This window comes from Mirounga angustirostris, unplaced genomic scaffold, assembly GCF_029215605.1.
Source record: "Mirounga angustirostris isolate CCGP_5_RB_7025 unplaced genomic scaffold, mMirAng1.0.hap1 SCAF_11, whole genome shotgun sequence".
Lineage (NCBI taxonomy): Eukaryota > Metazoa > Chordata > Mammalia > Carnivora > Phocidae > Mirounga > Mirounga angustirostris.
Window position 1 is genome coordinate 114128442 of NW_026991719.1, and position 15215 is coordinate 114143656.

Genomic DNA, 15215 nt, shown 5'->3' on the forward strand with positions numbered 1-15215 from the left:
AAACTCTTTGAGGTCAGGTGTCATGGTTTTATGTCTTTGTATCTACCTCACATTGTCTGTGGAAAAAAAGAAATTTTGAAATACTAGAGGGACAGGGGTAAAATAATGCCCAAAAGAGCTACTTTTTTCTTCCAGCTGTTCTGAAGGACTCTTGAGTACGGAACACACCAATGCTGCCTAGAACTTTCCAGTTGGAAAACTTGCAAGTGCTTATTTCCATATTTACCCCACACTTAGCATTCTGTTTGTTCCCACCCATTCCAACCTTACATTTATCCACTGCCTTGTATATTATGAATATTAAAATAAGTTGTGTATTGTTAATTCCTTGAAGGCAAGGACTATGCCTCATTCATCGCAGTGTTCACCCTCCCCCATAGCACCCAGGACATTACTTTTCACATACTAGGTGAATAATAAATATTGTTTAAATAAAGCATAACAACAGTGACAGGTTAATAGCAGACATACCACAGGCCATGGAATTTCAGTTTGTGCTCTTTGCCATTTTTCCAAATGGGTCGTATCCCAAATGGAATTCTTCATTTCCCAAAACCAGCCTGTCATCTCCCTTACACTTCTGTCTTTGGCATCAGTGGCACAGAGAATCTTCCAGTCTCCAAAGCTACATACTTTAGAGGTGTCTTTGATGAAAGTAAGATGTACATGGCAATGTATCAAGGCTGAAGTGTTCAACAGACATTTGGAAACTAAGATGGAGACAGAAGGACCATTTTTTAGAGAGGAGGACGTTGCCCTTGTTCTTCCTGTGAGAATGGAAAGAAGAACGATAAATATGTATAGAGGCAGAGATGAGTTGAGGCTGGGGTAAGAGGACATACAAGGGACTGAGTCTCCACAAAGTAGAAGAGGTCATCTGCTAAGGCTGGGGGTGGATTGAGGCTTGAGGAGAGAAGGCAAGATCTGAAATAACTGGTGGGAGGAACTCCCTTGGGTATGGACAAACTTGAATTTCTGCATCAAGGATCCTGAATCAACATGACATTCTTTTTTTTTTTTTAAGATTTTATTCATTTATTTGACAGAGAGAGACACAGTGACAGAGAGAACACAAGCAGGGGGAGTGGGGGAGGGAGAAGCAGGCTTCCCGCGGAGCAGGGAGCCCGATGCGGGGCTCGATCCCAGGACCCTGGGATCATGACCTGAGCCGAAGGCAGACGCTTAATGACTGAGCCACCCAGGCGCCCCCCCCTTTTTTTTTCAACATGACATTCTTAAATAAAGGTCCTATTGTTTGTAGTTTTTGAAAAATGACTGCAGAGGCTGACTAAATTAAAAATTCATCCTGGACAATTCATGGGTATAAGATGGATGTTCTTTGTGTAGAGTGGCCCCATTTATAGCATAGTAGAACACTGTTCCTTTTATCCAAAAAATCATTCTAGATATAGTGTGAGATGATTCTTCTTTGCAATTCCTCCATTGCAATAATTACGATAGGATAGAATGTCAGTTCCTAATAATTAGTCTTATTATTAATTTTACTTGAAGACATATACCCATAACCCATATTTTTGTTCCTCTAACCTCTTTCAACCTTTAGCTTTATGTGGGTCTTTTCTTTATTTTGTTTTGTAAATTTTTTTAAAGATTTTACTTATTTATTTGAGAGAGAAGGAGAGTGAGGGAAGGGGCGGAAGGGGGAGGGAGAGGACAAGCAGACTCCATACTGAGTGTGGAGCCTGACTCAGGGCTGGATCCTACGACCCTGAGATCATGACCTGAGCCAAAATCAAGAATCAGATGCTTAACTGACTGAGCCACTCAGGCGCCCCTCTTGTTTTAAAACAGACACAGAAAACCACATAAAACAAAAGTAAAGCTCGGTGAATTATTATGTGACCACCATCCTGACTTAAAAAAAAAAAAGGCCACCCAGAAACTCCTCCAAATGCCCAATCTCAAATACAGTTCCCTCTTCCCCTCCAAATATAACCACTACCCTGAATTTTAGTCATTATGGCATTGTATTCTTTATGGTTTCAACACTCAAGGGTGACTCACTAGGCACTACAGAATAATCTTGCCCAATTTTTCAAAAACTTGATATATCTCTTAAGCCTCTACTAATCTGTAAGCTCTCCTTCCATCCCTTTCTGTTTCTGTACAATTTAAATGGCAAAGATGCTGTTTAGCAGAGTTCCCCATAGCCTGCATATTGCTGACTGCATATTCATGGCGCAATTCACCACGTTCCTCTGTATATCCTGGTGGGGTCAGGTCTGGATCAGTCTCATGGAGTCACTGGTTAGCAGCCACTAGGCTCAATTTCAAAATGTTCACATTCTACAATTTTATTTTCACTCTGACTGGAATGACGTTTTCTGAGCTGCAATTCACATATCATAAAATTAATCATTTTAAAGTATACAATTCAGTGGTTTTTAGTATTTTCACAATCATCACCACAGTGTGTTACTATTGCTATGCGTTTGTTTAGAGCATTTCCTACACTAATTATATAAAGTCAGCATTCTTTGTGGTGTGTGGTCACTGAAGTCTCTGCTTGACTAGCTTAGTGTTCCGTTAGTGAGCGTTCGGATTTCCTTAAATGCCTGTGACCGGGAAGTCTCCCAGTCATCACCCAGAGGTTTTGTGTGCATGTCGGGGCATACTTCCAACAGGCAGCCGGGCAGTTTTCAACCATGCCTCAGTCTTCACTTCTTTCTTGTGCAGAGAATGAATGCCAGCCTAAATGTGAGTTTTGGTCTTCTCGTGCTTTTACTGAGCATGTACCAGCCCTACAAATGAGTGTGTCCTTTAAATTCCCAGGATTATGTTGGAGATTTTCAAAGTCTCTGTTGACCTCTCATTCCCCAGCTGTTTTTCTTAAGCTTTTGGATCGGCCAATGTTTGCCTCATTTGCTTTTCATTAGCTATTGTTTGTGCCATTTAACTGGCTCAGACAGAACAGAAGTTGAACAATTGTCCCTAAATAATTTTAACAAAAACTCCCAGGGAAAAGTCTTTTTGCAATAGGTGAACTCTGCGTCAATTTTTTTTTCACTCTCCAAGAATCATTTTTTGCCCCCATTTGGAGCAATATGAGCCCTGCTGAGTATACCTGACAGAATATTCCACACTCATACAACACACACAGAAATACCTACCTAACAATACTATTACTGCCTCCACCAATATCATTATTGACTAGTTGAAACATTTGGTATTTGCTAATCCCTTTCTTCTCCCATTTGTTTTATGGTCACACTACATATACAATGCTTCATCATTTACCATATTATCTCCCTTTTAACTCTCATTTAGACTTACTTGTAGAATGTATTTAATATTCACCACTAATCCTTATGTTGACATATCTCTAGAAATATATAGAGATCTTTTGGTTATCTAAAGTTCATTCTCAGGGCACCTAGCTAGTTCAGGCAGTAGAGTGTGCAACTCTTGTTCTCTTGATCTTGGGGTTGTAAATTCAAGCCCCACATTGGGTGTAGAGACTACTTAAAAATAAAATCTTTTTAAAAAAGTTCATTCCCCGTTATTTTCCTTAGGAAGGGCTTATATCAATATTCTTTTATTTTTTTTCCCAACTGGTTTTGATTTAATAAGTTTATAACTTAAAAAATACCACAACATTTTGTAATTCACATAAAAGGAAAGTTATAGTAGGGAGTGAGCAAGTAAAATTAAAGTATGTCCTCAGGAAAAAAATTTTAAAAACATAAAGTATGTCCTCAGATACAGATAGTATTCAATGGCAATAATGCTTTACAATGTGAAATTAAGTTAATATTTAATCATATTAACTCATCCCTACTGATTATGCCCTATAGGTTATCAACAAACATTTGGGTTATGATTATATATGCTTCTTTTTCATACATTATTTTGAGGTTTTATACTAATCTTAAAAAATCATAAGAGAGGGATGTGCCTAGGTGGCTCGTCGGTTAAGTGTCTGCTTGAGCAGGGAGCCTGCTTCTCCCTCTACCTCTGCCCCTTCCCTCTGTTCATGCTCTCCCATTTTCCCTCTCTCAAATAAATAAAATCTTTTTAAAAATAATGAGAGATAATTACACAGTCAATATTCTTTTAGTTCCTACATTTTGTGAACAATTTGTGCCCTCTATACTGGAAGGTCAGTTTTCCTGGATATAAAATTCTTGGCTCATATTTTCTTTCCTTGAATATCTCAATTCCCCTGTGGCATAAAACATTCTTGTTAAAGTCTATGATCTGATTTTAATTTTCCCTGTAAGCCTCACTCTCTATCCAGGATGCCTAAAGAATTTTTCTTTTTCTTTAAAGGCCAGTAATTTTACCAGAATATATTCCTGGTGTTTGTCATTCTGGGTCAATATGCTCAGTACACAGTACTTTTTTTAATGCTTATATATATATTTGTGTGTGTATGTGTGTGTTGTGTGTATTTGTTTTGTTCCCTTGCCTGTTTTCCTTCTTCAGGGACTCTCATAATCTGTATGTGGGACCTTCTTTGCTTGCCTTCCATATGTGTTATTTCTGCTCAAGTTATTTCAGCTCTTCATTTATTTTTTATTTTAAAAATCTTCCTCAAAAATTTGCTAAGAGGGTACATCTTATTTTAAAGCATTATTTGCTGTGTTTATTTGCTCTTGTATTTCTTCTAGTTTATTATTCATTTCTAGATTGAACTTTCCCCACTATTTCTAGTTATTTTTCAAGTTTGGTACCCTAATTTATGAGTTTGTCTAATTCTGATTTATATTATTCTTTCATATTTTGTATCATTTTTATATATTTTGGGTTTAAAATAATATGTGGCAATATTGATCTATTTTTAAATCATGCTTTCCTGATATGTTTCCATGTTCTGAAGGGGTATTATTTTGCTCCTTATTCTCTTTTCTTACAGTAACTATATATGAGATTTTAACATGAGGCATTTCTTTTGCTTATTTTAATGTTAATTTATTTTGTCTCAACTTTTAGAAAGAGGAAGAATTCATAAAGATTTTCTAACTTTATAGGGTCCTGTCTTCTGCTGTCTTTGTTAAACAATATGGCCTCTCACTTTCTAAGATTTCTTGTATCTGTTTCCCTCCCCAACTTTTATTTGGACCTTCTCTTTTCCCTTCTCTATTATTCCTCACATGTTCAAATTTTATTCAACTTCTAAGATTTTTCTCCTCAATATGAGGCTCCATCATGGACAGGGCATCCTAGTAGGTCAATTTTAATAGATCATAGGGAATACACAGCTCCAGCCCCTTCAGACCTTCTTAACATGGGCTCTTATAATTTGTTATTATTTCATTTTTAATTTAATATTTTGTATATAATTTTCTGTGTGTCTCAAAAATGTTCATATTTATCATTTTCATTGGTTGCATGCAAGTCCATTAAGTTAAAATACAATAATTTTATTTTATTTTTATTTTTATTTTTTTTAAGATTTATTTATTTATTTATTTGACAGAGAGAGACATAGCGAGAGTAGGAACACAAGCAGGGGGAGTGGGAGAGGGAGAAGCAGGCTTCCCGCAGAGCAGGGAGCCCGATGTGGGACTCGATCCCAGGACCCTGGGATCATGACCTGAGCTTCGGGCAGACGCTTAACGACTGAGCCACCCAGGCGCCCAAAATACAATAATTTTATAACCATCTCTCTATTAATGGCTATTTGGGATGTATCAAGTTTTCCATGATAATAAATAACACATAATGCTTTCCTTCTTCTGAATTATATCCTTAAAACAAATACCTTAGAATGAGGTTATTCACTAAAAAGGTATGAACATTTTTATGACTCTTGCTAAAAGCAGCCAGATTGTTCATCAAATTGACTGAAATAGTTTACTATGTCACTAAAAATGTAAAAATGTTTCAATTTCCCCAAAAGCTGTCTCACTAGTTTTAATAATGTCCCTTTATTGTTGCTAACTTTAGAGTTATAAAGTGACATTTCATCATTGTTTTAATTTGCCCTTCTTTAATTGTTGGCAAGACTTTACACTGTTTCCTATGTTAATTTACTAATGGTGTTTCATCTTATGTAATGATTCTTCATATGCTTTGACACTGTCTACAGTGAACTTAATCCAAATTTATACAAACTCGGTATATTTTGAAATGCCATCATATGTATTAAATATTTTCTATTTTGTCACTTAACTTTTCTCTTGGTTTTGTTGTATTTTAGTTATATTAATTTTCTGTTTAATCACACTGCTTATATTTTCCTTTTAATTTATTTTTCTCCTTTAATCAAACATTATCTCCTTCCACAGACTGAATAATTGCTCTATTTTCTCTTTTTCCCTGTAATTATATTTTCCTTAACATTTGACACTTTAATTTTTATGTTGTTGATCATGATATATTGCATGAGATATAGGTCTAAGTTAATTTCTCCCTATGATAATGTCAAGTTATCTCAATAGCATTTATGAAAATGAGCCCCTTCCCTGTTGCTTTGTTAAATTTAGCTGGACATGTATTGAACTCACGCATATTGATTAACGTCTGTATTTATATGTGCCAGAGGGCACCTAATTAGATTTAAACAGGCTATGTTATTTATACTGCTTTTTGAGAAATAGGCAATGTTGCAGTGTCATATCCTCAAACCTTATAGTGGCAAGTATTCACAAGTAGCCCTTTATCCTTTCCTTCACTCCCTTCCCTTCCTTCTTTCTATAGAGAGCTCCATTCATCTCTTGTCTGTATTCCTACCACAAACATGAGTTACCAGCAGACAGAAAGAGAGAGAGGCAGACAGACACACACAGACGGAGGGGGCCTATCTACACAGAGATATACGCCTCCTATTGGTTCTGTGTCTCTGGATAACAGGTGACAATGCAGTAATGTGATCAAGATGGAGTTACCAGTCCTGCTCTTTGCCAATTCTTGTCCTTTTGTCCCAGTCTGATGTTCCTTTGGGTCTCAGCCTAAATGTCACCTCCTTGTGAAAGCATAACAGCCTTCTATGCTTTACGGATGGACAATGGGTGGAGGGTAGAAAGAACCACTATATGTACCCAAAATCCTTTTGTAGAAAACTCCTTCCCTCGTGCCTTCCTTGTTCTCCAGCATCCAACTCTTCTCTGACAGAAGTAAAAAAAAATAATGCTGACTGGAAGAGAGAATGCTTTGGAGAGATTGTAGTGACAATCACACTTCCACACATTCCTTACATTAGGCAGTAGATATGTTTCCAGAGTGTGAAATGAGTCATTATAAATTTAGCTGTGTTTTCTCAATGAATGGAGTTACAATACGTACCTTCCCTGTGGCATCATTGACAAGTAATTTTGTAAACCAAAACTTTGGTAAAGCAAATACATTAGCATTGTTTCAGAGTCACCTGCAATTTTTTGAATTTTTAAGCTGTTCATGCTGCTCCCTGAGGAGCTATATGCCTTACTGAAATAGTAAAAGAGGAGAAGAGGAATATGGGAATATATGTCATTTTACAAAGCCCTACAGGATAATCTTATACCTGCCTGCTAAACACACACACACACACACACACACACACACACACACTGAAACCCCCTGAAGCAAGGTACACTGATTATGTTGTATAAGTTCAGATTTTTTGCTTTACCAGGTTTTCTTAAAGTGGAGCCCATCTGGGGAGCATACGGCCAGCCAAACCCTCTGATATGCCAAAGAATGTAGACAGATATAAAGAGGATCATCAATAATTTTTAAATTAAATTGAGTCTTCAAAAAATACATTTCCAACAGAAATGTTTTTACATTTGGCAGTCTTTGCTCTGTAGTTTAACCAAGCTGGCACACTTTTGAGTTTAGGTGGCAATAAAAATGAATGATCAAAAAATTGCTTCAGAGGCAACTTTTAAGCTTTCGATATTGAGGCTAGGACTCATGAGACATAATTTCCTACTAGGCATTGGGTCTGCAATTAAGGCAAACAGCAGCTGTGTGAACACAATATCATTTCTTCAGGACCAAGTATCCAGATATACTTTGGACATGGAAATCTATATTTACTGAGCTCCTATAATGACTCTGACACTATTCTACAGGTTTTAAAACATTCTAATTTTCACAGAAACCTTGGGAAGTAGGGAATATGTTGGTAGAATTAGAAAACTGAGGTTGGAGTTTAGAAAGCATCCAAGTTCATATGGTAGTATATGGTGAAGATTTGGAATCCAAGTCTTTCTGCCGTAAACTGCTGCCTTTAACCACCAAATTTCAACATAGCAGAAACACTCTAGCAGCATTCTCAGCCAGAGAGCAGAGGATTAGCAGCAAATGGCAACAGCAGCTTCTTACTGCTTTCTATTCACCAGTAGCAGTGGAATGGTGGTGCTAGTGGCAGGTCAAGAATGGAGGCAGTAAAGTAAAGGGACAACCCATGGTGTGGTTGTCTTCATGCCTACAATGACCTGAAGAAACAAGGAGGCCACTAGCAATCAGTGTTGAATTTGATGAAGGCCATTTCTCTTAAGAGAAAGGAGAGGAGTAAAATAAAAATTAACCAAATCAGCCTTCTTGAAACTTTTCTTATCATATGCCATTTGTCTTAAGAATTAAACCCAGGGCGCCTGGGCAGCTCAGTTGTTTAAGCATCTGCCTTCGGCTCAGGTCATGATCCAGGGTCCTGGGATCGAGCCCTGTGTTGGGCTCCCTACTCAGCGGGAAGCCTGCTTCTCCCTCTCCCACTCCCCCTGCTTGTGTTCCCTCTCTCACTGTCTCTCTCTCTGTCAAATAAATAAAATCTTTAAAAATATTTTTTTAAAAAGCACTTTAGTCATGCTCTGTCTTCTTTTGACACTCTCAACTCAATCTGAGCTTTAATCTTCCTGATCTAATCTCCCTTTCTAGAGTCTTGGGCCATGGATTCATACTTGACTTTTTATTGAACTTTCTGAAATCACAGTCTATGATGGGCTTTTGTGCACACCTTCCCCTTTCTTTGTTTTTTTCTTTAAGATTTTATTTTTAATCTCTACACCCAACATGGGGCTCAAACCCACAACCCCAAGATCAAGAGTTGTGAGTTCCACTGACTGAGCCAGCTAGGCACCCCAACCCCTTTCTTTGCTTTTATAAACATTAGAGTACTCCCCATCTTTCACAGTTGCCATTACTTCTCTTACTTTAGTACAATGTACCCAAGCTGAGGATCTTTGAATCTGTGAATCAGTCCCACTGTCACTACTGTACTAAGGAACATAACATTAAAGTCAAATACCTACTGGTTACACTTAGCTGGAACACTGTCCCAAATCTGTGTGTGGGCTCTCTTATCTGATTAGCAGGGTGAAGCTTTAAGAATTCCTTTTGCTCAGGGGCACCTGGGTGGCTCAGTTAAGTGTTTGACTTCAGCTCAGGTCATGATCTTGAGGTCCCAGGATCAAGCTCTGTGCTGGGCTCCACACTCATCTGCTTGAGGATTCTCTTTCTCCCTCTCGCCCCTTCTTTCTCTCTCATTCTCTCAAATGAATGAATCTTAAAAAAAAAAAAAAAAAGAATTCCTTTTGCTCAGATATGGAAAAGGCCATGCAGCTTAAGCCTATGCCTTTCTCTTGAACAACCCACCTTCCCACCCACCAAATCCTGGCCTTCTGACTTAATCTTCCATGGGTAGTACAGAAAAACCAACCCTGAGAATTAGAGCACTTTTCCTTAGCCCCATCCTGTCCTGCCAGATGATTCTAAAGTGGCTGATGTGTAGAGATGAGTTTGAGGATGCACAAGGAAGAAATTCTAATAAAGGGGCTTTCTCTAAGAAAGAATGTGGCCTAAGTTCCTATTACTGATTAGAAAGCATGAGGAAAAAGAGACTCCAAAGTGGACACACCATCACAAAGAGAGGGGTCCACCATTTGCAAAAACGATGTTACTGGAAATCATGCGATAACTTCTAGAGATTAATTCATATTACTATTTTGACCGATACTTGCCAATATAGAGGTAACAAGTTCTGTAATTTATGGAATGCCTTTCTCAACCTCAAGCACATAAAGCCCTCTTTTTGAGAGTTAAAACTGCCAGCAAGGTGAGTAAATCACCTTCTGGTTGCTATGCAATGGAAGGAGAACTCGAGCCATTATAAGTATAGTTGAAACGTGCCATCACTGCTCTATCTTGCTTTTATTTTACCATGTAAGCATCATCCATGTAAGCATCATGCAAAACAGCCATCTATCAGTTCAAGAAGTCCATAGTATTCTCCCAGAAATGTCACCACCCGCTTGCTTTTTATCATGTTTCTCCTTGTGTCTTTGGATTTAGATTGTGAGGTACAGTATCTTGTAACTCTTAACCCCTATCAGATGAGTTTTTTAGATAAAGTGCATACATCTATTACAGTATTCTAATCATGAATTCCACTCATATATCTCAGCAAAACCTAGGAGATAATATGAACTCCATATATGAAATCTTTAAGGTCACTTTGGTCATGACCCATTCTACATACAGTGGAAATTAATATCTGAAGCCATGAGAAAGTGTCTTCATATATTTACCCTGTGAATTACTGGGTACCTTACTCCTTTTCCATTCTTCTACAGCAAGTTTTTAAAATTATTTTAAAGTCATAATTCTTCTTCAATAAATTTTTAAGCACAAGCCCAAAAGGCAAATGGATAAAAATTATAGTTGTTCTGGGTAAGCAGTTGGAGGAGGTCTGAAGCCTCACCTATACAAATCCCCTCCCAATCCTTCTCTACCATCTGTTTGAGTCCCAGAGGTATTTCCTCATACTCAAAAAGCTTCATGTGGCACAACTTGGCTTTATCTTTTTTCCTCCATAGTACCTAATTTGTGGCATTTTTCCCCATGTTTTTAATTTCAGACCATAACACTTTCAATCTAATCAGTGGGACTGAATGTCTCCTGCCTCTTGGTGACTTAAGTACCCATATGACTTGGCAGGTGTAAATATCCCTACAATGTAAAAGGGTAATTTATCTGGTCACAACAGCTGGTTGAATATACACTTTAGGATTATGCAAATCCATTTGCTGTGACTTTGTTTTAATCATGCATCCTTCTGCTCTTACAAAGTTTCCAAAGTAAAACAGAATCTCTGTTAAACAATTTCCATTTAAATTACTTGAAAAATTAATGAAACACTTCATTCCATCTGTAAAATATATTGTCCAATGACCATTGTATGCTGAATCCTCAAGAATAAAAAGCTATGTTCTAGTATACCCACCCACACTGCTTCCACCATTAGGCATTGTGCATACTAAATGAAAGTTTCATTTTATTCCCAAGTCTGTTTTTTTCAAATTTTACATGTTATTATAATTATCAGATTTAATTAAAATATTAGTTAAATCAAATAAACAAAAGTTCAGTAAAAATGTGAGTTGTTCTTTGTATAAAAGTTAAACTCAATAGTTAGGTGAAAGACAAGGTCAACAAAATGAGAAAAGCCACAGATTGGAAAAAAAAATTTGCAAAGTACACAAAATATACAAAGATCTCAAACCTCAACAAGAACACAAACAACCCAATTACAAAATGGACCAAAGACAGATACCTCACCAAAGAAGACATACAGATGGCGAATAAACATATGAAAAGATGCTCCCTACTACATGTCATCAGGGAAGTGCAAATTAAGACAATGAGATACCACTAACACCTATTAGAATGGCAAAAATCTAATGCTGACAACACCAAATGCTGATGAGGATGTGGAGCATTTCATTGTTGGTAAGAATGCAAAATGGTATAGCCACTTTGGAAATTAGTCTGGCAGTCTCTTACAAAACTTAACAGACTCTTACCATACAATCTAGCAATCATGCTCCATGGCACTTACCCAAAAGAGTTGAAAACTTATGTCCACACCAAAACCTGCACATGGACGTTTACAGCAGCTTCATTCATAATTGCCAAAACTTGCAAGCAACCAAAGTGCTCTTCAGGAAATGAACAGATAAACTAAGTGTGATACACCCAAAAAATGGAATATTATTCACCACTAAAATGAAATGAGCTTTTAGGACATGAAAAGACATTCAGGAACCTTAAGTGCATACCACTAAGTAAAAGAAGCCAATCTGAAAAGGCCATATACTTTATGATTCCAACAACACAACATTTTGGAAAAAGCAAAGCTATGGAGACTATAAAAATATTAGTGGTTGCTAAGGGTTAGAAGAGGGAGGAAGAGATGAAGAGGCACAACAGAGAGGATTGTTAGGGGAGTGAAAAGACTCTATAAGCTGCTATAATGATGAATATATATCATTATACATTTGTCTAAACTCATAGAATGCACAACACTAAGAGTGAACCATAATGTAAAATATGGACTTTGGGTGATTATAGATTTGGTACAATTGATGAATCTCCATGGAAACACGTTTCACTCTGGTGGGGAATACTGATAATGGGGAAGACTATGCATGTGTGGGAGAGGGGGACAGGTGGTACATGGGAAATCTCTGTACTTTCCCCTCAATTTTTTTAACAAATCTAAAGCTGCTCTAAAAATAGTCTTAATTCTAGACAAGTTAAATTGAATACTTCAAAAAGACTTTATAAATGCAAGTCACTGTAAAATTATATGGGCAAGATATCTGTGACCCAATGAAGAGAACAGTAAAGACCTAGAAGGATTTTATATTCAGTTGCACTGCAGTGTCATCAAATTCATCACCCAGTTTAAAGAAATACAAACTGTAAACGTTAAAGGAGGTACAGTTAATGCAAAGGAAAAAACAGCCTGATGTTAAATACTGATCAGTAATGTACATTGTTTGTTTTAAATTAAAATGTTAGTATTTTTATATAAACATTTTCATTAATCCCTACAACTGTCACTGAAAAATTAACTAGTCAAACCACACTTGAATCAATCACAGTCAAAGTGATGAAAAGATGAAGAGTATCTTGAAAACAGGAAGAGATAAATGACACGATATATAAGAGAACAATAATGCAAATGATACCTGGACTCCCAAAAGAAAAAAACAGAGGCCAGAAGACAAAGAACTAACATGTTTAATGTGCTGAAAAAATTTTGAAACTTTTCACTCAAAATTCTACATCCACAAAAGTATCCTTCAAAAATGAAGGCAAAACAAAGACATTTTGATATTTAAAGAAAAAAAAAGCTGAGAATATATGTCACGACCATACCTAGGAAAGTTCCTCAGGCTGAAGGGAAAGGACACCAAATGGTAACTCACATCTCCAGATTAATTAACAGCACTTGAATTAGTAAATATTGTAGTTAAATATAAAAATATATAATTTTCTTTTCCTAAATTTTTAATTATTTTGTGTTTACAACATGCATAGATGTAATATATATGAAAACTATAAGACAAAAGACAAAGTTAAAAATTGTGCAGTTACAAATTTCTTATATTTTATGTGAAATAATGCAGTATTAATTCTATGTAGACCACCAGAATTAAAGATTCATGTTGCAATCTATAGAGCAATCATTGGAAAATAGCAAAGAGGTAAAATTTCAAAGTCAATAGGAAAATTAAAATGGAATACCAAAAATATTCAATTAACCTCCCAAAAAAGGAAAAGAAATAAATGGGAAAAAGATAGGAGACAAACAGAAAACAAAAAAGCAAAATGGTAAACCTAAGTTAAAATAAATAATTACACTAAACCGACTATCTTAAAATACACATTAAATACAAATGGTTTAAACCTGCTGAGTAATAGTCAGAGGTGGACAAATTGTGCAAAAAAGCAAGATTCCACTATATGCTATCTAAAAGAAACCACTTTGAATATAAAGACATAGTTTAGTTAAAAGTAAAATGATAGAACAAGATATACCATGCAAACACTAATCAGAAGAAAGATGGAGTATCCACATCAATTATCAGACAAAGTAGGTTTGAAAACAAGGAATATTATCACCAGGAGTAAAACAAGGAGGTCACATAAAATAAAAGGGGCCGATTCATTGGAAATACAGAGCAATCCTAAATATGTATGCCACCAATAACAGAGTTTCAAAGTACATCAGGAAAAACTGATACAACTGAAAGAAATAAATGCCTACAATTATATTTGGACATTTCAACACCAAACTCTCAATCATTATGAACCAATTAGACAGAAAATCAGTAAAAATATGAAATACTTGGACAATACTGTCAATTAACTTGACTTAATTAACACTTACAGAATGCGCCACCCAAAAATAATGGAATAAATATTCTTTTCAAGAACACTTGGAATACTTACCAATATATACTATGTAATGGGCCAAAAAGTAAGTCTAAATAAATTTTAAATGATTGAACTGATACAAAGAATATTCTCTAACCACAATAAATTTTTTTTACTGCTTTATTTATTGATTGATTGATGTAGGGTTCCATGATTCCCACAATAAATTTTTAATTAGAGGGCGCCTGGGTGGCTCAGTTGGTTAAGCGACTGCCTTCGGCTCAGGTCATGATCCTGGGTCCCGGGATCGAGTCCCGCATCGGGCTCCTTGCTCGGCAGGGAGCCTGCTTCTCCCTCTCCCACTCCCCCCTGCGTGTGTTCCCTCTCTCGCTGTGTCTTTCTCTGTCAAATAAATAAATAAAATCTTTAAAAAAAATAAATAAATAAATAAAAAAAAATAAAAAATAAAAAATAAATTTTTAATTAGAAATCAGTACCAGAAAGATATTGGAAGATCTCCAAATATCTGACAATTAAACAAACATCTCTAAATATGGTTCCATATGATTCCATGGATCAAGGATCAAGGGAAAATATTTAAAAATATTTTGAACTGGTGCTCGCTTCGGCAGCACATATACTAAAATTGGAACGATACAGAGAAGATTAGCATGGCCCCTGCCCAAGGATGACATGCAAATTCGTGAAACGTTCCATATTTTTTGCTGCACATGGGCTTAATTTTTTTAAAAAATTTTTAAAGACTTGAAGCAGAACCTTGTAATCTGTATAAATAATGAGTATAAAATCCTACCATAAAATGCTAAAAATATGCAGTTTCAACTAAAACCAAGAAACACAGCATTAAAAAGAATATTTTGAACTGATATAACCAAATACATAAAACATCCAAATTTGGGGGATGCACCTAAAGCAGTACTTAGAAAGAAATATCATGCATTGAATGCTTATATTGGGGTGGGGGGATGATCTCATATCAATGCTCTAAAATCTTACCATAAAAAACTGAAAAAAAAGAGCAAATTTAAGCCAAAGTAAGAAGATAGAATAAAGCAGAAATCGATCAATTACATAGAAAAAAGAAA

At 36.2% G+C, this 15215-nt stretch overlaps 1 non-coding gene across 1 annotated transcript; it reads left to right on the forward strand.

Annotated features, from left to right (window-relative positions):
• The first annotated feature begins 14725 nt into the window (after window positions 1-14725).
• On the forward strand, window positions 14726-14832 carry LOC123851304 (U6 spliceosomal RNA). The gene has a single exon (XR_006792533.1). It is a non-coding gene; the product is annotated as a U6 spliceosomal RNA (small nuclear RNA).
• Window positions 14833-15215: the final 383 nt, after the last annotated feature.